Genomic DNA, 26,342 nt, shown 5'->3' with positions numbered 1-26,342 from the left:
TTTTTTGGTTTGTTTTTCTTGGAGTTATGGTCTTATTTTATTCATGTATTTATTTTTTATGTTCTTTTCATAATTAACCTGAAACTTTCTCTTATATAGATCTCCTCTCATATTCAAACACTTCCATTTTATGACAATATCGTCTTTTAAAAATTATTTTAATTGAGATATAATTGACATATAACAAATAAGTTTCAGGTGTATATCATAATGATTTAATATTTGAACATATTGAGAAATGATCACTACATTAAGTCTAGTTAACATCTATCACCTCACATAAGTTACAATTTTTTTTCCTTGGGATGAAAATTTTTAACATCTACCATCTACTCTCTTAGCAATTTTCAAATGTATAATATGGTATTATTCACTATAGTCACCATGCTATACATTATATCCTCATGACTGATTTTTTTTTTTATACCTGGAAGTTTGTACCTTTTGACTCCCTTTGCCCATTTCACCCATCCCCCAATTCTCCTATATATAAATGAGATTAAGTAGTATTTGTCTTTCTCTGTCTGACTTATTTCACTTAGTGCTCCCAAGATTCATCCATGTTGCTGCGAATGGCAAGATATCGTTCTTTTTTATGGCTGAATAATATTCCATTGTATATATATACATTTTCCTTATCCATTTATCCATTGATGGACATATAGATTGTTTCCATATCTTGGCTATTGTGAGTAATACTGCAGTGAACTTTGGGGGGGCGCATATATCTTTTCAAATTAGTGTTTTCATTTCCTTTGGATAAATATCCAGAAGTGTAAATGCTGGATCATATAGTAGTTCTGTTTTTAATTTTTTGAGGAACCCCCCATGCTGTTTTCCATAGAAGCCACACTAATTTACATTCCCACCAATAGTGCACAAACATTCCCTTTTCTCCACATCTTCTTCAACACTTGCTTTTTTTTGTCTTTTTGATAATAGCCATTCTCACGTGTATAAGGCAATATCTCATTGTGGTTTTGATTTGCGTGTATCATCTTTTTAAAGATGTCTGTCCCAGAAACTTCTGACTTTCTCCAATCTGGACAAGTTATTCTCTAGGAGGTAAATGGCTGGTGTCTTGAGATCTGTTATCATTCTGGGAATTCCCTTTGCTTCCCTCTTGGATTAGATTGCTTGTTTTCTGGATCCCATTCTTCCTCTCTTGGCTTAATTCCCTTAATTCAGTGGAATGTATTCATTAGTAGCTTCCTAAGAAAGAGTACATGTTAGATAAAGTTTTGGGGACCTTTTGTGTCTGAAAGTACTCTCTATATAACTTGGCAAGGTATAGATTTTTAGATTAAATTTTCCTTAGATTACATTTTCCCTCAGAATTTTGAAGACATTACTTTATTGTCCTACTTTCTAGTAATGCTCTTGAAAAGTCAGAGCCATTTTATTCCTGATCTTCAGTAAGAGAAGACTGGAAGTAAGGAAGAAGTTACTGCAGAACATGAGTCCTTCAGTGCTAGAATCTGAAAGAAACTAATGTGTGTTCAGTGTCTTCTTGCCTGGGAGAGGTGGGCAGGGGACACCCATAAGGCCCCAGTGAGGAGAGAAGTCAATAAGTGGGGGGAGCCAACATTTTGGAAGCCTAAGGATACATGAGTTTCCTATGGGCCAAGTGAAGATAGTCAGGTTTGTGTTGTCTTCAAAGAATCTCCCCTAGGAGCTTCCTCATAGGTTAGGAGACCCCAGCCGTAAGAGTATGGGTGTACTTTCTGAGTCAAGATCTGGGGGTGCACAAGAGGTCAACTAGAAAGTGCACTGTTGTAGTGTGGAGGCTCCAAGGTGGGAGGTCAGCCCTCAAAGGGCCCTCAAATTTACATTTGGGTGCTTGCCACCCAGAGGACACTCACAGCCAGATTTCAACAGCATCATGGAGGGCTCAATGGAGATGTTTTCAGTCATACCAAGTTTGCCACATAAAGTACCACTTTGTAAACACTCTTGGAGGAAGTATTCCAGTAAGAAGAAAAGTAATTCTAGGAGACACAACCAAAGATATGGAAAATAAGGATAATTAGATAAATGTACTAAAGTGGTTTTTTTTTTGTCCAAAAAATTATCAGGGTCCAAAGGGAAAACAAACAAACAAAACCCAACAAAAACCTCTACCATTCCAGAATTAAAATTCTAGGTAATATTAGGATGGGGACGAGAGAAGTAAAGATTAAAGGGATGAGAGTGTGTTCTAACAACACAGCCTCAAAATCTACAGAACACCATGATGATGTAAGATTTTTTCCCCACCAGAAGTATAAGGATGATTCAACATCAGAAAATATCAGTGGATTACAATATATTTACAGTCTTAAAAATAAAAATCATATATTCATTTCAAGAGATACAGGAAAATTATTTAATAGTAGGCAGCTGATTGTGAGTACAGATGTGGTATGCTGGAAATGTAACAAGAAATGACCCACTTCCTCTTCTCTGAAGGCTGGTGAACTTACTGTAGACAACTCTACTTGAGTTAAGGGTGGAAAATCTTAACTTTAAATGAAAATTAAGATTTGTTTTGTTTTATTTTGTCTTAGACTGGGTTCTTTAGAAACAGAGACTGACTGTAGAATTCAGGGCAAACATGTTTTTGAGGAGTATTCTTCAAAAAAAGTCATTAAGGTTAAGGATAAGAAAAGTGGAAAAGTGGGGCAAGGATATGATTTCAGGATACATGCCACAATAAGTTACACTACAGAACTGTCCCTCCTGGAGTCAGGGACTGGCCTCTTGTACCTTTGAAATCAGTTGTTGATATATATGTGGTGATGGGGCGGTGGTGGTGGTGGTGCTATGACTTCCCAAGAAAGTTGGCACCTGTCAGCTGAGAGCACTTCTCCTGAGAGAATTGTCTGGGAGCTATTCATTGACAACCTTCACAGCAGCTGAGAGGAGAGTGTACAAGCCCAGTAAATGGGATGAGGGCAGTGTAGAGAGGAACAACTTAGCTTCTACCACATAGAAGTTCATATTCATATATTCAGTTCAGTTCATATTTTGAACTGAAAATTCTAGTTTCTGGATCAAGATTGTATTTTACAATTTAAAGTCATTGTAGGATTTTCCACATCATGTGGAAGATTGCTTGTTTTTATCCAGAGGCAGAGGAAGATGTCCTCCAACTAAAAAGGACAGCACAAGACAGAAAACAAAACTAAAGTGGCTTTTTCTGATTACATCTCATGAATTCTGCATGTTCGATATACTACATGTGTATATGCATATATACATATTATGCATATATACACATCATCACATTTCATGTCACACATACATGTTTGCACACATATACACATATGTATACATAGGTATTTTCTCTGTTGTCTCATCTTATATTCTATAGCTTAGAAAAAAAAGTATTATATTCTTATAATGATCTTATAAGTGGCTACTGTTAACATCAGTATTATATAAGCATTAAGATCAAAATGGCTGTTATTCCTATAGCAAAATTGTAGATGATAGTCATATTTTCTTTTTAGCATTCTACTTGTTTGAAATAAAGAAAGTTGAAAAGAGGGCACTTCTTTTTCTGCCAAAGATCTGGAAACACTTTGTCCCTGGATGGACTTTCAGCCAAATGAGGATCTCCATAGGAATGGAAGAAATCACACACTCTGCTCCAGGATCCTTCGTTTGCCAGGTCACATTGCTTTACTTTGGATTCCTACCATCTGAGAGAAGGTCAGTCCAAAGACCTAAGACCTACCATGGTGCTGCAGATTGCTGAGCAACACCATGGAATATGTCCTCTTGCATCTTTGCCAGGTAAGGATCTGAAGATGAGATGTTTGCATCCCTGGTGCCTCACATTTTTATGCCAAACCAGGACTGCACTGCAAGAAGTCTCTTTGCCAATTTTCCTTTATTAAAAAGATACTCCTCTCCATGCCCAAGAATAATATTATGGAAAAGGATAACCATTTAGCTGTGTTTGACCATGGTCCTAAGGAATTTAGCAGGATCCCACAGAATTCCAAACTACACATTTCTTAATTCATAAGCAATGGATGAAAAGTACATCAACAGACATGATAATAGAAAATGCATAAATCTTTAGAATGCTTTACAATGTCACTAGAATGTGAAGCATCAATATCATGATAGGTGTCATATACCATGGCTATATACATGGTATGCAAGCATTATATTTTGAGCAATAATAAAATATGCTTCTTTAGAAATTGTGAAAGCTGAGATGACCATTAAGGATTTGGCATTTCATTTTGCTGTATGGAAAGACGTTTAGCATGTGGTTTCACACCCAGCCCTTGGGAATTGGTCCAAGCTCAGTGGTCCTAGACATAGTCAACATCCTCTTCTTCTAGAGTTCAGATAGCCCCACTAGCATTCAGAATCTCCAGGCACACACTGCACCATTATTTTAAAGTACATTTCTTACTGCCAGACAACAGGCAAACACTAGTGAAGTTCCAGGGAGAGGCATGTTTATTTGTTTTCTGTGGTTCAGAAACCATTTCCGTTTGCTTGAATAAGACACTGTCTAAAAGCAACTTCCTTTCTTTTCCCATGGCTCCTTGAGATGGTACAAGAATGATTGAGAGGTGATCTCATTTTGTAGGAGGCACTGAGCAGAAGAAAAGTTTTGAAAAATTAACATAAATTCATTCTGTGGGACTCAAGGTTGGGTTTTTTTGTCATTGTTTGGTAATTCCTGTCTTCTGTCCCTCAATAAACACGCACACACACACACACACACACACACCCCTTGGTTCTAATACTACATTATAAAGAAGATTCATCTCAGGATGAAGTTCTATCTTTTAGCCCATATTACTACTCAGGAGAGGTCATAAGTGAGAAGAAAACAATGAGCAATGAAGTAGAATTAACAAACGAAGTTGCTTTGTTTGAGAAACAAAGAAAACTTTGTTTATACGTGGATCTCTGTGTACAGAGAGACTTGCTATATCAATACTGGACTGCTAATCTGAAAATCTGGAGTCTGACCCCTCTCTGACACCCATGTAATTTTGGACAGGACCCATAATCACTCTGAGCTTCAGTTTCCGTTTGTGTAAAATGCTGAAACTAGTTACGCACTTTGCTTACTCCAAATAATTATTGCTAGGTATCAAATGAGATAACAGGTGAAAATATGTCATGAACCACAAAGCACTTTACTAATATAAGATCCCAGTAGGACATAAATATGTTAAAGCTAGAGATTAAATTGGTTTTCTTAACTTGTGAAACCTTCCTATTTATGCCCTGTGCCATGAGGCCCTCAATTCCTACTTAAAACTGGTCTCCTATCTCCAGTCCCATACTTCAAAATCTTTTCAATCTCTCCTGTAATTTGAAATCTCCCTAAATTGCCATTTTCCAGCGAAATGTCTTAACTCTTAGAAGCCACTCAAATCCCATGTGGTATTTTAAAATAATAAAAATAAGATGCCATGGTAAAGGAATAATGTGGATGCTAATGTAATCTAGATGTTAGTTTAGATCTAACTGTCGCTTGAGAATCTGGAGGTCTGAACAAGTTGGTTCCTACTCCCAATTCCATAGCCCATAATTGATCAAAATAATGTCATATACATTATTGAGAACAGGTTTCCTGAAGATTGCTAGATTGATCTGGTCCTTTTTTTTTTTTTCAAATGACAGAAACTCAAAATATCTTTAAAAAATAAATAGGTTCACTTACGTAACTGAAAAATGGAAAGGTAGTATGACTTCAGGCATGGCAAGATCTATTGATTCAGATTATATCAACAGAATTCTTTTTCTTTTTGCTTTACTTTTTTCTGTGTTGTCTTCACTCATAGGCAGTCCTTCTTTGTTTGATAGATAGACATGCTGATGAATGATTTATTAGCAGTTAATTTATTAGCAGGATTTATTAGCAGTTAATCACTGCTGCAAGTAACAAAAAATAAAATAAAAATGATTTAAATGAGATATTTCTTTCTCACTAATGTGTCTAGATGTAAATAATTTAGGGCTGGTAAGACAACTATGTCCCATGACATCTTCAGGTACCCATTCTTAAAACTTTCTGAATGGCTATTTCTCAATCACCCATTGGTGTCATACTAGGAAGGGTTTTTATTTTCCATGACTCTTGTAGGTAAATATTCATCATCACCACAACCTAACCACATGTTGTCTTTTTTTTTTTAAATCATTATGAGGTTATTATAACCTTAGGGACATTTACTAAATCTGCTATTTAGAAAACTGCTATTTTTATCAGGTTAGTGCTTTCAACCTTGGCTGCTACACGTTAGAATCACCTGAAGGAGCTTAAGAAAAAAATGGATTCCAAGATTCCATTGTTGACCAATTAAGTCAGAATATCTAGGGAATGGGGCTTGGTTTGTTTGTTTGTTTGTTTAAATATAGGTATTGGGGCAACTGGGTGGTGCAGTCGGTTAGGTGTCCAACTTGGTTTCGGCACAGGTCATGATCACAGGGTCTTGAGATCGAGCCCCACATAGGGCTGTGTGCTTAGTTCAGAGTCTGCTTAAGACTCTTTCTCCTCCTCCCTTCCCCATCGACCACCCCAGTCTCTCAATCTCTCTCTCTAAAATAAATAAATAAATCTTTAAAAAAATAAATGTAGGTTTCATCACACTGGCCTCCATAGGCAACTAAAATTAATATCGATTGAGGTTTATGTGGACTAATTGGTCTTCCCTAAACAAAATTTGTCTAAAATGGAGTAAGAAAAAAGCAATGACTCAAATATAAAGTGGTTCTTTGCCTTGTATCCGGCACAAACATGATACAAGTGTTCTCTAATGTCTCCATCATCTGCAGATGTAAGAATTCCAGGCATCTTCCTAGCCATGGGTATTTGGACTCATTCTCAAGAAGGATCCCAATTCCCTGTCCTTCCCATCTCTCTGACCCTTTGACTGGCAGGGCTTATTCTGTTGTTTGAATCCTGTGGTTCATCTTTGCTGATGAATAGCCTTAGCATCATTTCCATCTTGTCTAGACTAAAGCTCAATGCAGCACATACTGTTTAACAATTGAAAGAAATATCCTGAGATCAGACCTGTCCTAGGACACTCTTCTAAAGCTCCCAAGAGCCCAGAACTTGGCCTTATACCAAGCAAGTATATCGTGCTTGCCCAGTGTCATAAGTCCACCAGTGAACCTGTTTATTTAACTTGGGTCTTCTCTCAAATGACTTCACAAAATGTTAGTAACTGAAAGTCAGGTTCAGAAAGAATTTATTCTTATGGTCTGATAGGCATTTTCAATGACAGAAACCTGATTACTGAAATATCTGTGTCTCTCCACCCTTTTTCTTCAGCCATTGTTTAGAAGGCACCATATTTGACTCTAATGAAAATGTGAGGCACAAGTTTAGAGGCAGAACTGGCTGTTAGGAAGGACATGAGAATCACAAGGGTCACCTGCTATAGCTGCTTACTACTAGCTCTAAAAGGAATGAACTTAGTGTTTCACTAAGAAGAAAAGGAAAGAAAGAGCAGGGGGTGGAAATAAAGGATAGCATATCTTAACAAAAATGTTTTGGTGTAGCTGGTGAAGGAGAAAGATAAAGTTGATCCAACCATTAACATCTGGGACTGAATCCTGCAAAATAACTACTGGCTGGATTATTACCTTCTTTCTCGTTACAATTGTAAATCAAATCCTGGGCTGGGTGGGTTCAGATACCTCTAACCTGTCAGGGCATGTGCTAATAATCAGGGTCCTGTTGCCTGTGTTTTACTCATATACCACAGCACCCCTGCAGCTAACCAGTATAGGGTCAAGTTTTTGCTGAGTTCCCTTGTCAAGGGGGATGGTGGGTGGGGGTTGTGGGCCTCCCAAGAGCTGCCTCTAAGGATCAGGGTCTTCCATGGAGGCAGTCTGGTGGGGAAAGAGTCTGGCTTTGAAGCCTGATAGATCTGCAGTTTCCTGGTTGTGAGGGGACAGTGAAAAATGCCTAACATTGTGTAAAAGGGGCTCAATAAATGATATCTGTAGGAAGAGAAGATACTAGGAGGGAAATCATAAGCACAAAGTGGGTGCTGAGGCAACAAACATATCAGCAGGGGAATTTAATTTAGGAAGTGATCAGAGAGGAAAGAAGGCTGAGAAAGGTTGACAGCTGTGGTTTTAGAGAAGGATGTGAATTTATTCATTTTTTTCTCTCTTGCATCAATCTTCATGAAAAGTGGTAATCTTTGACTACCCATAATCTTGTCCCTTTCCACAAGTCAGCAAAAAGTAGTACTATAATGGACCTGGATCTTTCTAATTATGACTCTGACTCCCCCCACTTAACTGTTTATACTATTATAAATAATTTACTGTTTTGAGTCTTGGTTTTCTCATCTGTAAAGAGGGTGAGAAATATATGTCTTTTTCTCTGGGAGTTTCAAGGCTCAAATGCAGTAGTGTTTATCCATTTTATTTATCTCATTTATTCATTCAACAAATACCCATTGTCTACGATGCACCAAGCATTGCTGTGGGTGTGGGGGATATAGAAGTGAACAATGCAGGCTAACATCCCTGCTTTTATGGAGCTTACATTTTAGCAGTAGGAGAAAGATAATAAAGAAATAAGCAAATGTCTAATATGTCAGGTATCGACAATTGCTATGAAGAAAATACATAGCTAAAGGGATAGAATTACTGAAAAAACTTTGTAAACTATGAAGAACTACACAAAATTAAGATTTTACCCTATTTAGATTTGATTGAATAATAGGATTAAGCTCAAGGTCTTTGACACTGGAGACTGTATTTGACTTTTTCATACAAGAGGAATTTCTGTTATTGCTCATTACAAGATCAGCTTTTTTTAAAAGGCCCTATTTTCCCACCTTTTCCTAAGTCCTTATATTGGCATGAGGCTTCTAGGAAATGACTCATACTCTTTCAAAGAGAGAGAAATTTAATTCAGCATCAGAAGTATCTAGGATTTGAGAGTTTCATGAATCTTAATTCCAATCTTTATGTCTTTGGAAAGTTATTTTTCTTATATTGCCTAATCCCCATTTTAGAAAATAGGAGCAATCTTTCTTTTTCTTTCTTTTCTTTTCTTAACCTTTCTTTCTTTCTTGTGAACTACTAGAGATTTAAAAAAAAAAAAAAAAACAAGATTTTATTTATTTATTTTTGACAGAGGGAGAGAGGACAACAGTAGAGGGAGAGGGACCGCTGAGCAGGGACCATGAGATCATGACCTGAGCGGAAGGTGGGTGCTTAACCATCTGAGCCACCCAGGTGCCCTACTCAGTGCTTTATATTGTTTTTATGTTGTTGAAGAGAGAATCATATTATCTTTATAGGTGCTATGTATTGAATATTAATCTTCAATAGAGGTTACACTCAGTTCATTTTATGTAATTTCTTGATTAATGTTAAAAGCGTACTTCTCAAACATTTATGAATGTGCCTCTAAATAGAAGACATGTCTTTGAATAGAGAGAATAGCAAATCACTCTTATTCTTTCACCAGGGTGGATGCAAATAAATTAAAAGTGAAGCTAGAAGCCAGTTGCAGATTTTATTTTCTTGCAGAAACAGAGTACTCTCACCTAAATGTCCAAGTCCTACCAACTCCACCTGGAAGGATTGCTTCCATATGATCTGAGTTAGTTGCCTTTGGGCATAAGGTAGTGTAATTTGAATTAATTCAGATACTCACTCCATTAAGCTGGGCTACTTTTAAAATGGAACTCCCCTATGTTAAAATTCAGTAGTAACTGTTCATTATTTCTCATTCTAAGATGCTTTATTAAATGCTTTTTAGACAGTCTCTAGTTGCCACACAGTAGGTGACCAACAGAAATATTTCCCAAGCTTATTTAGCAGTGACAAGACATTAACTTTTTTTCAAAGGTCAAGGAGGTGTTGATGGATGCATCGATGCTGTGAAAAACTAGAGAAGTCTTCCTTCACTTGCTCCCTGGACTCAAAGAACAAATATTAAAAGAGTCAATAGAGTGTTTTATAAAAGGATGTGCCCTTAAAGTGAGGGGCAGGATACGAACTATATTGTGACTTTGAAAATACCATGCTTTGCACCAGTAATCAAATTATTAGCTTTAAATTGTCCTCAAAGCTTAAATCCAGGGACTTTTCTCTATGTTTGTTTCTCCAAAAATTTTTGATTTGTATGAAGTGGGGAAGACCCTTGCATTTTTATTTTTAAATACTGCTAAGAAGGCTAGAAATTAAGATAACATTGAGATCCTAAAATCTGAAATCCAATTTAATAGTCTCGGTATGAGGGTGAATATTTTTTAAAGCAACAGTTCATTATCACTTCCCTGTCTTCAATCTATTCTTTTTTTTTTTTTAAGGGAAGTAAAGGTTTTATTTTTTGCATTTTGTTAAAAGAAAATAAGGTTCTACCTGATACAAACACCAAAGCAAACACTGATTTAATTAGGTATTTAAATATTTGCTGAAACATTATTTCTTTCTCAAATCCTACTTAAAAAAAAAATTAATTACCTGCTTTGAAAAGTAGAAATTTTTTTTAACGTTTGTGTGTGTCATAATTTCCAGGATGAAACTTGCCTTTTTAAAACTGAGGATAAGAGACTAATGACCTGTTGCATTTTTTCTTTCATATTTTTCCTACCTTTCCTCTCCAGTTCTCAACAGGCTGTGTCTTTGTGCACCTGAAGGAAAAGACAAACATCTTTTTTTGAATAAAGCTGTCCTATACAACTTGCTGACATTAAGTGAGAGGAATTCTCTCAGGCACACCTTTTTCCCCCATTTCCTCCCACTATCTTGACCAGAGTTTCTCTCTACACATACTCCAATCTCATAACCTGAAAAGAAAAAGAAAACATTGTTCCAGCTCATACTGGTTTGAAATAGGCCTTTGAGCCCTATTTACAAAGAGTCATTTCCATGACAATATCAAAGCCCTCAATTTCTATTGGTGTTATAAAGAGGAAAATCTCTCATTCAAGTGACCCTTCAGACCTGTATTTTTTCCAAGGTGTAAGATCAGACGTGAAATGAACCTGTAAAGAAAGTGGTTGGGAGGGTGCCTGGGTGGCTCAGTTGGTTAAGCGACTGCCTTCAGCTCAGGTCATGATCCTGGAGTCCCGGGATTGAGTCCCGCATCGGGCTCCCTGCTCAGCAGGGAGTCTGCTTCTCCCTCTGACCCTTCCCCCTCTCATGCTCTCTCTCTATCTCATTCTCTCTCTCAAATAAATAAATAAAATCTTTAAAAAAAAAAAAAAAAGAAAGTGGTTGGGAAAAACCAATAAGCACACCCTGGGATTCTTTCCTGGCCTGTTAAGGGTTCCTTGTAACCCTCGGCTCTATTTGCATTAGTCCTCTGTTGAATGTAAGAATTAGAGAAAGCACTTTAAATAAGGAAATTGAAACTCTATCTACTTCTATTCTAGATTCTATTGAAAGTCTAGGGACATCTAATAAAATAAAATCACATTTGTATAGGTAGTGGCACTTCCAAGAGATTAAAAAATTCAAATAATTGAGGAATTTGCATGATGAGTATTTAAAATGCAGTCATATCTGTTTTCTCTTTAATACCAATGAAAGCCATCCTACAAAAGGAACTTCAGTATTTTCAGTAAACTTAAAAACAGGAAACCTTTTCATGGTGGGATTTTGAGTATTAATTCTGCTTTTAGTATTTTTCAAAACACTGAAGATAGTGAAATAAGACATAAATGTGCTAAACTTTAAATTTTTTCACTTTTCCAAAAGCTGTTTTGAGTTTCTGGTGGCATTTCAGTCCTTTTCTTATTTTGTGGGAAGGATTTTGGCTATTAAACTGCACAGTGAATCTGACCGTTAAGAGTAAGAAAATCTTGGATGCACATTGAACCAATGCTTAAACTTTCTTATATGTCTTCAGATGCTTTGGAGGAAATTACATGAGACAAGGGGACTGGTTCCCTACCCACTCCCCTGCCATTTGTGAAGTAAAAAGTACCTTTGAACACAGAGTTTCATAATAATTGCATAATTATTTTTGTTTTCTCATCAGAGCCAGCCTGCTGCTGGTGAGGTACAGCAGTCTAAAAAGAAGTCATCTGAGAATGGAATTCTAACAACTTAAGAAATATTTCCTGCAGCCACCCCTCTTCTTTCCAATTTGCAAAAAGCCATTTCAAAAATTTCTGAACAGTGACACTATTAAAAAAAGTAAACTACAGGCCAATATCTCTGATGAATGTAGATGCAAAAATCGTCCACAAAATTCTAGCAAACTCAATCCAACAATACATTAAAAAAAAATCATTCTCCTCAATCAAATGGGATTTATCCCAGAGATGCAAGAGTGCTTCTATATTTACAAATCAAGCTACATCATACATCACATTAAGAAGAGAAAGGATAAAAACCATGTGATCATTTCAATGGATGCAGAAAAAGCATTTGACAAAGTACAACATCCATTCATGATAAAAACTGTCAACAAAGTAGATTTAGAGGGAACATACCTCAACATAATAAAGGCCAAAGACGAAAAACCCACAGCTAACATCATACTCAATGTAGAAAAACTGAGAGCTTTTCCTCTAAGATCAGGAACAAGACAAGGATGTCTATTCTTACCCCTTTTATTCAACATAGTACTGGAAGTCCTAGCCACAGCAATCAGACAAGATGAAGAAACAGTGCTTGCTTCTACAGCCCATATACTAAAAAATTGAAATGATACAGGGAACATTAGCATGGCCTCTGTGCATGGAAGACATACAAATACGTGAAGTGTTCCATATTTTAAAAAAATCAATCAATAAAAGGCATCCAAATTGTAAGGAAGAGGTAAAACTTTAACTATTTGCAGATGACATGGTACTGTATATAGAAAAAACTAAAAATTCCACTAAAAAACTACTAGTACTAATAGATGAATTCAGGAAAGTCATAGGATATAAAATTAATATACAAAAACTAGTTGCATTTCTATGTACTAATAATGAAGTAGCAGAAAGAGAAAATAATAAAACAATCTCATTTACAGTTGCACTAAGAAGAACAAAATACTTAGGAATAAACTTAACCAAGGAGGTGAAAGACCTGCACTCCAAAAACTATAAAACACTGATGAATGAAATTAAAGATGGCATAAACAAATGAAATATTTTCCATGTGCATGGGTTGGAGAAACAAATATATTAAAATGTCCATTCTAGCCAAAGCAATCTACAAATTTAATGCAATCCCTATCAAAATACCAACAGTATTTTTCACAGAACTAGAACAAATAATCCTAAAATTTATGTGGAAACAAAAAACAAAGCAAAACAAAAAAACCCAACCAAATAGCCAAAGCAATCTTGAAAAAGAAAAACAAAGCTGGAGGTATCACAGTCCCAGGTTTTAAGATGTACTACAAAGCTGTAGTAATCAAAACAGTATGGTACTGGCACAAAAATAGACACATAAGTCAATAGAATAGAATAGAGAGACCAGAAATAAACCCACACTTATATGGTCAATTAATCTATCACAAAGGAAGCAAGAAGATACAATGGGGAAAAGACAGTCTCTTCAACAAATGGTGTTGGGAAAACTGGACCACTTTCTAATACCATATATAAAAATAAACTCAAAAAGGTATAAGGACCTAAATGTGATACCTGAACTGTAAAATTCCTAGAAGAAAACATAGGCAGCAATCTCTTTGATATCAGCAACATTTTTCTAGATACGTCTCCTCAAGCAAGGGGAACAAAAGCAGAAATAAACTATTGGGACTACACCAAAATAGAAAGCTTTTGCAGAGTGAAGGAAAGCATCAACAAAACAAAAAGACAACCTACTAAATGGGAGAAGATGTTTGCAAATAATGTATCTAATAAGGGGTTAATATCCAAAATATATAAAGAATTTATACAACTCAACAGCAAAAAAACCCAAATAATCCAATTAAAAATGGGCAGAAGAAGGCACCTGGATGGCTTAGTTGGTTAAGTGGCTGACTCTTGATTTCAGCCCAGGGTCCTGGGATCCAGCCCTGTGTCAGGCTCTGCATTCAGCAGGGAGCTGCGTGAAGATTCTCTCTCCTTCTCCCTCTGCTCCTCCCCTTGCTCTCTCTCAAATAAATAAATAAATCTTAAAAAAAAAAAAAAAAGGGCAGAGGACCTGAATAGACATTTTTCCAAACAAGGCATACAGATGGTCAACAGAAACATGAAAAGATGATCAACATCACTCATCATCAGGGAAATGCAAATCAAAACCACAGTGAGATACTACCATACACCTGACAGAATGGCTAAAATCAAAACCAACAAGAAATAATTAGTGTTGGTGAGAATGTGGACAAAAAGGAATCCTTTTGCATTGTTGGTGGGAATGCTAGCTGGTGTAGTCACTGTGGAAAACAGTATGAAGATTCCTCAAAAAATCAAAAACAGAATTACCAGATGATCCAGTAATTTCACTACTGGGTATTTACCCAAAGAAAATGAAAACACTAATCGAAAAGATATATGCACCTCTGTTTATTCCAGCATTATTTACTATAGCAAACTATGGAAGCAGCCCAAGTGTCCATCAGTAGATGGAAGGATAAGGAAGATGTGGTATATATACACAATGAAATATTACTCAGCCATAAAAAAGTGAAATCTTGTCATTTGCAAAAACATGGACGGACCTAGAGGGTATAATGCTAAGTGAAATTAGTCAATCAGAGAAAGACAAATACCATGTGATTTCACCTGTGTGTGGAATTTAAGAAACAAAGCAAATGAACAAAGAAAAAAGGAGACAAACAAAAAAACCAGACCTTTACTATACAGAACAAACTGGTGGGAGGGAAGGTGAGTGGGGGTGTGGGTGAAATAGGGGGATTAAGAGTACATTTATCATGATGAGCACTGAGCAATGGATAGAATTGTTGAATCATTACATTGTACACCTGAAACTAATATAACACTGTATATTAATTATACTTGAATAAAAAAATTTCTGAGCAGTGATATAGCTACACAGAATGAAGTACTAAAATAGTAATTCTATATAATCATGAGTAGATTAATATTAACTCCAAATTCTATGTACTACTAAAATAATAAACCTCTGCATTGTTTTATAATTTTAATATATATATATATATATACTATCTCCTTTTCCAAAGTACTAGGAAACTTTGGGTATATGACTATGTTACAAGGACAAGTAAAATACTATACTTGAAGACATCAGGCAAAATTCTTTGGCTTACTCCATTTGAATGGCCTGGGCAGAGTTGACTTCTTGTGACTTGGTTTCTCTAAAAACATGGATAAAGAGACCCTTGGCTAACAATCACAAGTGTTCAAAAGTCTCAAAGTTAAATTTTCCTTCTGATAGTTGTAACTAGATGAGAATGAGGAAATATGGTAGATGAAGAATATTTTATAAAATGAAGACATCTAAGGTTTTCTCCTAAAGCTAATTAGTAGACCTTTTCCCTTATGTCTGGTCTGAGCAGTTTTGCAGTCAATACCTTGGACTACAGAGCCCACTGTGTGGTAAGAAATTTTTCATTTTAGGTGTCATGTTCCATCTCACTGCTATTATCATGCCACACTGCTCAATTTTGGAAATATGTTTTTATTATTATTTTTAAATTCTTAGAGTATTTTGGGCATAGTGGGTACTTGTTAGACTTGATAATGATGGTCAATTTTTTTCTCTTTCTGTATTATATATAAGATATTTCTGTAGTCAATATTTTTCTCAAAATATTTTATATTTGCCTTGTGTTAAAAAAGGAGACTACTTTATTGGTGATCATAAGCTGAGTGTAGTGAACACAGGTTTTGGAGTCAGGAATTTCAACGCTGGCTTTACTAAATATTCTTGGGTAAGTTATTTAACCTTTCTGACTCTCAGATTTCACATGTGAAAATTATAAATAATAATGCACAATTCTCAGTTTTTTTCAAGACAAATAAAAAAATATGCCTAGTATAGTGCTTAACATACAAGTGATTTATTTTATTATTATTATTCTTAATAGAAGTAAGACCCTACAATATAATTTTGTTTAAAACCTTCTTTGAAGATTTTTTTTTATTTGAGTTGACTAGGGGCACCTGGGTGGCTGAGTCGGTTAAGCATCTAACTTTGGCTCAGGTCATGATCTCAGGGTCCTGGGATCAGGCTCCCTGCTCCACGGGGAGTCTACTTGTCCTTCTCCCTCTGTCTCTGCCCTTCACCCTGTTCATGCACTCTCTCTCTCTCTCAAATAAAATAAAATAAAGTAAAATCTTTAAAAAAAATAAATTGAGTTGACTAAGTGGAGTGACTAAATGGATTAAGTTTCCAAATTGTTTTGTTTCATGTAGATAAAATTAGTGATATTTTTGTCTTCTACTTCAAGCATTGGTTCGATTTTTATCAGAATCCGTGGGTAGTGGGTATTTTGAATATGTGTGAAAGAAATATAACCTACATTGTCTTTCTGTGTCTTAATTTAGCTTAAGCCTTCATTGTGCTATTTGGGTTTTACCTACCTTTCCAGGGTTATACACAGGTTTTGGGGGCTTACATAATGACAGAGGTGGGAGTGGACAAACTCTCCCTTAGTAATTGGTACACACCAGTTGCTGCTTATAATTCTTTGGACAGAGATCAGGAAAAACTCCATTCTCCTTGCCAGATTCTAATTTAGTTGGTTATTTTCATAAAGCAATGAGTAGGTTAGGATTTTAGGAAACAGACATTAATTGGAAGAGTTTTTATAGCTATGCCTCTTTTATTTTCTGTTGAAAATAAAATTAAATAAAAATCAGATATATCCACACACTGGTTTCCCAGTGCTTTACTAATGAAGTTTCATGTTTTATTTTTTTGGTCTAAGCAACAAAGATGAATCTTTCCATATCCCTATTATGCCTTGTCTTTAGGAAATGGACAAAAATTTCATTCAGAGTTAAGTTCAAAAAACACTGCTTCCTTTTGACAGTGAGGTGTACTGCCTTTCTCTTTTATATCTGAGATGATTGGCAGGGATGACATTTGTTAGAATGCCCCTTTTTTGTTTGGGGCAACCTTCCTCTATTCTGTAGTGGAAATATTATGAAGTAGCAAGGTGTGGTACCTCATAAGCTATTCCTTCTGGCATTCCTGATCTTACATGATCTTCTCCCATAATCAGTAGATTTGACCTGTGTAACCAATAGGATCTTGGGGGAAATAACAATGTACAATTTCTGAAGCTTGGTCATAAAAGATATTGTGGCTTCTGCCTTGTCTTCTCTTCAATCTCTCTCCCCAGGGAAGCCAGCCACCATGTTTTGAGAATTCTCAAGCAGCTCTGTGGAGGAGAGGAACTGAAGACAATCGCCAATAGCCAAGGTGAACTTGCTAGTCATGTGAGTGAGCCACCTTGGAAGTTAGATATTCCAGACTTACAAGGTGTCAGATGAGTGTATTCTTAGTTGACATTTTAACTCATGAGAGAGTCTGAGCCAAAATTACATAGCTAAGCCACTCTGAAATTCTTGACCTACAGAAACTGTGTGAGATAATAAATAATTATTATAATTTTAAGCCATTAAGTTTGGGAATAATTTGTTATTGCAGCAATAGATAACTGATACACAGGCGTATAAGAATTCTTATGAATAGATGTAAAGGCTTTGTCAATAATCCCTTGCTTTTTTTACTCCTTTTGTAATATATACAGATTATCTTCTGGGAATAAAATGGCTCAAGTTTTGTGGTCCTGCACTCTGCAAATGACAGTCCATCTTAGCCAAGTTCATTTTTTTTCTCCAGAAGAAAGATTTAGTGCATGTCAAATGACCAAGAGTTTTAGTCAGTTGAGTCAAGATAGTCTAAAATTCTCCTGTTTGTGTCTACCTGGCTCTCTTAGCTTCTCCATCTCTTTCTCTTACTTCTGTGCCAATCTTGGTGGAGTTGAGTGGGTGGGATACAGGAAAATTTTTGCTGTTTCTGTGTCAAACTTTGGGAGTAAGGAAGCATGAGAGACTCTGGGTTTTCTGAATTCTCATCTGCTTAAATCCACCACAATTATACCTTCTCTCTATGGGTCCTGGCCCCATCAGGTCTTCTGTATAGGACCTTCCAAAAATCTCTATTATCACCAATTAGGGAACTTATTTCTAGTCTGTATGTGTGTGTGGTAGAGGTGGTAGGTGAAAGTGATAGATATGGAATCTTTCTTTCTTAATTTCTTCTGAGTATTTTGTCTCTACCCCAGATATTGTCCATTTAAGTTCTTAGGCACTTGAAAACCATAGCCAGAAATACTATTAGACTTTTCTGGCTTTTGCCTTGTTTTACCCCTCCTCTCAGGCATCTTCTTTGTTTGAATAAGGGGAAGGGATTGAGGAAATGCTAGGGGAAAAAAAGAACATATGTTAATATCTCAAAGATATGATGCTGTGCTTGCTTTGGCAGCATATATACTAAAATTGGAATGATACAGAGATTAGCATGGCCCCTGTGAAAGGATGACATGCAAATTCATGAAGTGTTCCATATTTTTATAATAGTAAGGGACTTTAACACCCCCCTCACTGCAATGGACAGATCATCTAAGCAGAAAATCAACAAGGAAAGAAGGGCTTTGATGACACACTGGACCAGATGGACTTCACAGATATATTCAGAGCACTCAATCCTAAAGCAACAGTCTACACATTCTTCTCAAGTGCACATGAAACACTTTCCAGAATAGATCACATACTGGGTCACAAATCAGGTCTCAACCAGTACCAAAAGACTGGGATTATTCGTTGCATATTTTCAGACCACAGTGCTTTGAAACTTGAACTCAATCACAAGAGGAAATTTGGAAAGAACTCCAATACAGGCTAAAGAGCATCCTGCTAAAGAATGAATGGGTCAACCAGGAAATTAAAGAAGAATTAAAAAAAAATTCGTGGAAACAAATGAAAAATGAAAACACAACTGTTCAAAGTCTTTGGGATGCAGCAAAGGCAGTCCCAAAGGGAAGTACATAGCAATACAAGCCTTTCTGAAGAAACAACCTAACCTTACACCTAAAGGAGCTAGAGAAAGAACAGCAAATAAAGCCTAAACCCAGCAGGAGAAGAGAATTAATAAAGATTAGAGCAGAAATCAATGAAATAGAAACAAAATGAAACTAGGAGATGGTTCTTTGAAAGAATTAATAGAACTTGATAAACCCCTGGCCAGACTTATCAAAAAGAAAAGAGAAATGACCCAAATAAATAAAATCATGAATGAAAGAGGAGAGATCACAACCAACACCGAAGAAATACAATTATAAGAACATGTTATGAGCAACTATATACCAATAAATTAGGCAATCTGGAAGAAATGGATGCATTGCTAGAGATGTATAAACTACCAAAACTGAAACAGGAAGAAATAGAAAACCTGAACAGACCCATAGCCAGCAAGGAAATTGAAGCAGTAATCAAAAATCTCCCAACGAACAAGAGCTCAGGGCTGGATGGCTTCCCAGGGGAATTCTACCAAACACTTAATAAAGAATGAATACCTATTCTTCAGAAGCTCTTTCAAAAAATAGAAATGGAAGGAAAACTCTTTCTATGAGGCCAGAATTACCTTGATCCCAAAATCAGACAAAGAACACACCACAAAGAAGAATTACAGACCAATATCCCTGATGAACATGGATGCAAAAATTCTTACCAAGATACTAGCCAATAGGATCCAACAGTACATTAAAAGGATTATTTCCACCATGACCAAGTGGGATTTATTCCTGGGCTGCAAGTGTGGTTCAACATCTGCAAATCAATCAATGTGATACACTACATTAAAGAAAGGAGAAGAACCATATGATCCTCTCAATAGATGCAGAAAAAGCATTTGACAAAGTACACCATCCTTTAAAAGAAAAAAAAGATTTTATTTATTCATTCGAAAGAGACAGAGAAAGCACAGGCAGGGGGAGAGACAGAGGGAGACGGAGAAGCAGACTCCCCACTGAGCTGGGAGCCCAATGTGGGGCTCAATCCCAGGACCTGGAGATCATGACCTGAGCCAAAGGCAGATGCTTAACCATCTGAGCCACCCAGGTGCCCCTACACCATCCTTTCTTGATTAAAACTCTTCATACTGTAGGGATAGAAGGAACATACCTCAATATCATAAAAGCCATCTATCAAAAGCCCACTGCGAATATCATTCTCAATGGTGAAAAACAGAGCTCTTCCCCTAAGGTCAGGAACACAGCAGCAATGTCCACTCTCACCACTGTTGTTCAACATAATACCAGAAGTCCTAGCCTCAACAGTCAGACAACAAAAAGAAATAAAAGGCATCCAAATCAGCAAAGAAAAGTCAGACTCTCACTCTTCACAGATGACATGAGACTCTATGTGGAAAACTCAAAAGACCACCCCAAAATTGCTAGAACTCAAACAGGAATTCAGCAAAGTGGCAGGATATAAAATCAATGCACAGAAATCAGTTGCATTTTTATACAACAACGAGACAAAAGAAAGAGAAATTAAGGAGTCAATCCCATTTACAATTACACCCAAAACCATAAGATACCTAGGAATAAACCTAACCAAAGAGGCAAAGGATCTGTACTCAGAAAACTCTAGAACACTCATGAAAGGAATTGTGGAAGACACAAAGAAATGGGAAAATGTTCCATGCCCATGGGTTGGAAGAACCAATATTGTTAAAATGTCTATGCTACCTAAAGCAATCTGTACATTCAGTGCAATCCCTATCAAAATACCATTAACTTTTTTCACAGAGCTAGAACAAATAATCCTAAATTTGTATGGAACCAGAAAAGACCCCGAATAGCCAAAGGAATGTTGAAAAAGAAAACCAAAGCTGGTGGCATCACAATTTCAGACTTCAGACTGCAAGCTCTATTACAAAGCTGTACATACTGTCATCAAGACAGTATGGTACTGGCACAAAAACAGACACATAGATCATTGGAACAGATCAATGGAACCCAGAAATGGACCCTCAACTCTATGGTCTACTAATCTTCAGCAAAGCAGGAAAGAATATCCAATGGAAAAAAGACAGTCTCGTCAACAAATGGTGTTGGGAAAATTGGACAGAAGAATGAAACTGGACCATTTCCTTACACCATACACAAAAATAGACTCAAAAGGGGTGAACGACCTAAATGTGGAACAGGAACCCATCAGAATCCTAGAAGAGAACAAAGGTAGCATCCTCTTTGTCCTCAACTGCAGCATCTCTTGCTAGATATGTCTCCAAAGACAAGGGAAACAAAGGCAAAAATGAACTATTGGGACTTCATCAAAATAAAAAGCTTTTGCACAGCAAAGGAAATGTTCGACAAAACCAAAAGACAACCAACAGAATGGGAAAAGATATTTGCAAATGACAAATCAGATAAAGTACTAGTATCCAAAATCTATAAAGAACGTCTCAAAGTCAACACCCAAAGAACAAAAAATTCAATCAAGAAATGGGCAGAAGACATGAACAGACATTTCTGCAAAGAAGACATCCAAATGGCCAACAGACACATGAAAAAATGTTCCACATCACTCGGCATCAGTGATCCAAATCAAAACCACAATGAGATACCCCCTCATACCAGTCAGAATGGCTAAAATTAACAAGTCAGGAAATGACAGATGTTGGTGAGGATGTGGAGAAAGGGGAACCCTCCTACACTGTTGGTGGGAATGCAAGCTGGTGAGCCACTCTGGAAAACAGTATGGAGGTTCCTCAAAAAGTTGAAAATAGAGCTACCCTATGACCCAGCAATTGCACTACTGGGAATTTACCCCAAAGATACAAATGTAGTGATCTGAAGGGGCACCTCCAGCCCAGAGTTTATAGCAGCAATGTACACAATAGCCAAACTATGGAAAGAGTGCAGATGTCTAGTGACAGATGAATGGGTAAAGAAGATGTGGTATATATATACAAAGGAATACTACTCAGCCATCAAAAAAAAAAAAACAAAAACGAAATCTTGCCATTTGCAATGACATGGATGGAACTAGAGGGTATTTTGCTAAGTGAAATAAGTCAATCAGAGAAAGACAATTATCATATGATCTCACTCATATGTGAGATTTAGGAAACAAAATAGAGGATCATAGGGGAAGAGAGGAAAAAAATAAAACAAGTTGAAATCAGAGAGGGAGACAAACTATAGGAGAATCTTAATCATAGGAAACAAAATGAGGGTTGTTCGAGGGGAGGGGGCTGGAGGTTGGGGGTTGGGGTAACTGGGTGATGGACATTAAGGAGGGCACGGGATGTAATGAGTACTGGGTATTATATAAGGCTGATGAATTACTGACCTCTACCTCTGAAACTAATAATATATTATATGTTAATTAATTGAATTTAAATTTTAAAAAAGCAAAAAGGAAAAAAAAGAAACTGCAGGCACAGCATGTATAGATAAATTTGACTCTTTAGGTTTGGATGAGACTCTGTTTGGATGATGTGGTATTTAGGGCACAGTAGCCTCAGCTGTACCATCTATTCATCAGTCAGTCAGGGCCCAGTCAGGAGACAGAAAACAACACCAGTCATTGGAGAGAACTTGTTTTATTTTACTTTTTCTAAGCCCATTCTGAAATAATTTTAGACTTTTAGTTTCAAAAATTCGTCCAGAGAGGGGCGCCTGGGTGGCTCAGTCGTTAAGCGTCTGCCTTCAGCTCAGGTCATGATCCCAGGGTCCTGGGATCGAGCCCCGCATCGGGCTCCCTGCTCAGCGGGAAGCCTGCTTCTCCCTCTCCCACTCCTCCTGCTTGTGTTCTCTCTCTCGCTGTCTCTCTCTGTCAAATAAATAAATAAAATCTTTAAAAAAAAAAAATTCGTCCAGAGAATTCCCATATACCCTTCACCCAGCTTTCCCTAATATTAACATCCTACATAACCATAGCCACAATACAATGGTCTAAACCCGGAAATGAATATTGATATAATACTATTCACCACACTACACACTTTGCTGTAATTTCTCCACTTGTCCCACTGATGTCCTTTTTCTGGTCCAGGCTCCAACCTAGGATCCCACATTTCATTTAGTTTCCGTGTTTCCTCAATTTCCTTTGTCTTTCATGACCCTGGCACTTGAAGAGTACTATCCAGTTACTTTTCAGGAATATCTTTCAATTGGGGCACCTGGGTGGCTCAGTCGGTTAAGTGTCCAAGTCTTGGTTTCAGCTCAGGTCGTGATCTTAGGGTCTTGAGATCGTGTCCCGAGGGGCGCTCCATGCTCAGCAGGGAGTCTGCTTCTCTCCCTCTCTCTCTGCCCCTCCCCCCACTTGTGCACCCTCACGTGCATGTGCACACACTCTCTCTCTCTCTCTAAAATAAATAAATAAATCTTGAAAAAACGATATGCTAACACACAGCAATTCATACTGGGGTTTCAAGTTTTACCCGAATCTTGCCCTAAAATTATATGTGAATAAAAGTTATCTGAAGGTGGGAGTAAACAGAGGGAATGAAGTTTAAGAAAAGCTGAGATACTTCTATGGGTCCTGCCTGTTTTGGAAAACTTGAAACATTCATTCTTAAGACTGCCACAAATAAAAAGTATTAGTATAATTTAGATACATTTTAATATTACAATAACTATTGAATTCCTTTAGACATTTTACAAATGTAGGCAAACTAGTTCTTGGTGTTATCTGTTGAATGGGCAGACCAGTGGTCTTATGCAACATATTACATAGAGAGCTGTTAAAAATGCAGGCGCTCAAGCTCCGCACCAGCACTTCTTATTCAGATCAAATTGTGTATTTCATTTAAGGGTGTGGTCACTTTTATTCTTCAAGTTATGTATTCATTTATTGACTAATAGGCTAATTTTTCTCAGAAGATAATTCTGTTGCCTTTGGAATTAATAAAGGCAGGAGAAAATGATTATTAACAGAAAAAAAATTTTTAAGTAGCTTGTACAGCTCTAAACAATTTACAAAGTACTGTCAAAGGACAGTCAACACAGAAGAAGTGGAGCCAAGGAGTGGAGAGAGACACATAGGATTACGATGATACCATCTATTTGCCTAAAGCCAGTATACCCCTGGACTATTCATTTACATGAAACAATAAATCCCTTTTTTTTTATTAAGCTAGGTTTAACTGGGTTTTCTGACATATTAACTAAAAGAATCTCCACTGATAATAATTCCCCACAAATGGTTGTTAAGTATATGCTTGAGAGAAAGATAGAAGTATACACTAGCCAACCCCTCCTGACATTTTTCTTTGGGTAAGAAACATCTCTGTTGTGTAGCACAGTTCCAGTGGCCACCATTTACGTGGAGTATAATATTAATGGTCCTCTCCAGGATGTGGGCAACAAGGCAGCCCTGAGGGAAGATGATTGTGGGGTGAGAGGGAATCTGTGGTTCTTAGTGCTGCATCATTGATATCCTGGAGTCCCATTTCCCAAAAGTGGGCAGACCACGTTCTCTATGTTCCCTTGTGTTATGGATCCATTACTCTTCAGGAGTTCCATCCAGTTTTTTCTTCTATTAGGAGAAAGCCAGAAGCATTTAATTTGGCTGTGCTAAATAGTATTTAGAATATCTGTAGTCCTTAAGCTTAGGCCTCAATATCATGTACTTATAAATAATTATTATTTTTATTAAAAGTTTTATTCTATTGAAGTACTCATTTTACTGAATCAACTTATGGTGACTCAGGCTTTATAATGTATTGGTCTATAAAATGTTCAAGTAGTTACAACTTAAAAAAAAAAAAAACTGGGGGAATTCTTGTTCTATATCCATGCATTGACTTGAATTGAATCTTTCTTCCTTTTTTTTTTTCATTTGTATAGCTAGCTCCTTTGTACACTCACTCACTTACTGGTTTGAAGAAATACAACGAAGAGAGCATGGAGAAGAAAACTGATCTCTTGTTCCTATTTTAAAAATTTAGCAGTATGCTTCCTTAATAGGGCTCACCTCAGGGATTATTTTAGTTTTCTCCTGAAATTCTGTGACTCTCTTGCATTTAAGTGGCTCCTTTTGTTCAACTGGCATACGTCCAGCTGAACCAGTTCTCAATGCCCAGGAAGTTGAGAAAAATCTGATTTGTTTTTCCCTATCTGCAGAGAAGGAACACATGTTGCTATGTACAAAAGGAAATGGCTGGTCTCTGAAAATTTCCCTTTACAGTGTCTAATAGAATAATGTGCAAGCATTTTTGTTGAAAATATTTTGTCTTGTAATATTTTTGCAAGTGGCCAAACCTAAGTAATATGTTTTATACACTTTCTCATTTAAAAAAATTAAGTCATTGGTCAAGATTGTCAGTTTTACATTGAACATTTCTAGCCACCAGACTTTGGAAGGGTCACCCTACTCTGTATGACAGAGGAAGGTCAACAGTTCTAGGTAGCAGCCAGCATAGATACCTTCTTGCCTGGACTTATTTTCATAACTGTTGAAATTTTTCATTTCCATAACTTTTCCTTAAGATTTCAGAAACAGAGGGAGAGCAAGGCATAAAATATTTATCTGTTTATGACACCTGGCCACAGCTGCGGGGCACATGAGCATCCCCAGAAGAAAGCTTCATCAGTTAATAGGGAAACATTCCCCAATGTTATGTTTCTCTATTTGTGGAACATTCACTACTAAGTGAAAAGATACTTCCTGATGTCTGTTACTAGGATGAATACTGAAGCAAGCAAACTATAGATAGAAATTTCCAATAATAGGCTCAAATGCATAATGGAGAGATAGATGATGACACATGATAGATAGATGATAGATAGATAGATAGATAGATAGATAGATAGATAGATAGATAGATGATAGATAATTTTACTTTTAGGAAGAAAAAGAATTGTCATCTTGAATAGCCATATTTAATATAATAGTGCTTTTTATATCTCTCTTTTGAATTTAACAACCACCATGGAGATGTAGTAATAATGAACTACTGCTTTTGTGCCTGAGTAGGATAAGCTGATTTTGGAAGGGGAGGCATGCTGGACTTTGGGAGTGATGGAAGAGTAGTACAATATAACATTCTGAACCAGTGGGTCCACTGAGGACGTTATGCCTTTGGTGTCACTCAATTCATTCATAAATATGATTTAATAATGACATTGACAATAGTAAAGAAAAATATTTTGTCATTAATTTGAAGACAAGATTTCTGGTTCCCAAAGTGAAATAGGAACGAACATACTCTAAAAGTCCGGAAGAAATTTGGAACAAATAGTAAGGGTTAGTCCCTTATCATTCCACAGAATCAGGGTGTATGAAATCTTTACTAATGTAGTCATCTCTGAATATTTTAGTCTAGGAAACCAAAGCATGATACTATCAAGCTAAGAGATTCATTCAGTTTAGGATTATTTCTTTCAGACAACATAACTGGAGGCTTTATTTGCAATTGCTCCTACTTGTCAAAAATAATGGAAACTG

At 36.6% G+C, this 26,342-nt stretch overlaps 1 long non-coding RNA gene and 2 other non-coding genes across 3 annotated transcripts in view; all 3 read left to right on the top strand.

Annotated features, from left to right (window-relative positions):
• Positions 1-26,342, top strand: part of LOC115938449 (uncharacterized) — a 312,799-nt gene that overhangs the window by 266,080 nt on the left and 20,377 nt on the right. Inside the window, exons 10-11 of the long non-coding RNA XR_014147053.1 lie at positions 3,551-3,777; positions 9,125-9,196. This is a non-coding gene — a long non-coding RNA (uncharacterized LOC115938449). The remainder of the gene's footprint in view (positions 1-3,550; positions 3,778-9,124; positions 9,197-26,342) is intronic.
• On the top strand, positions 12,618-12,726 carry LOC115940932 (U6 spliceosomal RNA). The gene has a single exon (XR_004075660.2). It is a non-coding gene; the product is annotated as a U6 spliceosomal RNA (small nuclear RNA).
• On the top strand, positions 18,351-18,454 carry LOC115940929 (U6 spliceosomal RNA). Its single transcript, XR_004075657.1, has one exon. It is a non-coding gene; the product is annotated as a U6 spliceosomal RNA (small nuclear RNA).

The sequence above is a fragment of the Leptonychotes weddellii genome, chromosome 7 (genome assembly GCF_054177405.1).
Source record: "Leptonychotes weddellii isolate Sample4059 chromosome 7, ASM5417740v2, whole genome shotgun sequence".
In the NCBI taxonomy this organism is placed as follows: Eukaryota; Metazoa; Chordata; class Mammalia; order Carnivora; family Phocidae; genus Leptonychotes; species Leptonychotes weddellii.
This window is presented reverse-complemented; position numbering and strand designations above follow the sequence as displayed.